The following is a 774-nucleotide window of genomic DNA, read 5'->3' as shown; positions in this document are numbered from 1 at the left end:
TTGGGTGCCTGTAAGCCTACGATATATTCTGAAAAATAGCTCAATTGGTTCAGCTATTACCAAAACAGAGCGCATTATAATTGGAGCATTCAAGTATTCAGCCAGCACATATTGATTGTGCCGGTACTCCAAGATGTCATGCTGCTGAATTTTCTGCCAGTTTAACTTCTTGTGAGCGTGCCAACATAAATGGGTAGAGAAGAACAGGTTTCAGTCTTTAAAAAAACCATCCCAGAGCCAGCCATGTGTTTATACCCTTGGAAAACATTATTGTAAGTTTATTTCTGTCACACCTGAACTCAATGTCTTCTGTGTTTCAGAAGAGGAAGGAAGCAAAAGTGACAGCTCTTTTCAGCAGGGAGACTGTATTTATTTTTTTCTTCTGGTTACATAAACGGAGTTCCTTAACATCCTCTAGTCAAACTGCCTGGGGAAGTGTTGCATTTCTGACAGTGTATCAGTGCACTTTGAATGATGTTGTACAGAACGGCATTTTAAAAGAATAGAAAGATGCCGTTTCTCAGATAGAAACCAAATGTAGCCATCCTTAACTGATGTAGAGGATTAGGTCCAGACCCACTGCAGACCAAAATCTAAGACTACTCATCATCGTTAGTAACATATTGCAGTATGGTCTGTAATGTATATATCGCCCTTTATACCCTGTCTCAACCATAGTTTACTTGTGACAACAAATGCAATACGAGGGCAAGATAGACTGTAATCCCAGCACTCAGGAGGCAGAGGCAGGCGGATTTCTGAGTTCGAGGCCAG

This window comes from Mus pahari, chromosome 11, assembly GCF_900095145.1.
Source record: "Mus pahari chromosome 11, PAHARI_EIJ_v1.1, whole genome shotgun sequence".
In the NCBI taxonomy this organism is placed as follows: Eukaryota; Metazoa; Chordata; class Mammalia; order Rodentia; family Muridae; genus Mus; species Mus pahari.
Note: the sequence above shows the minus strand (reverse complement) of the source record.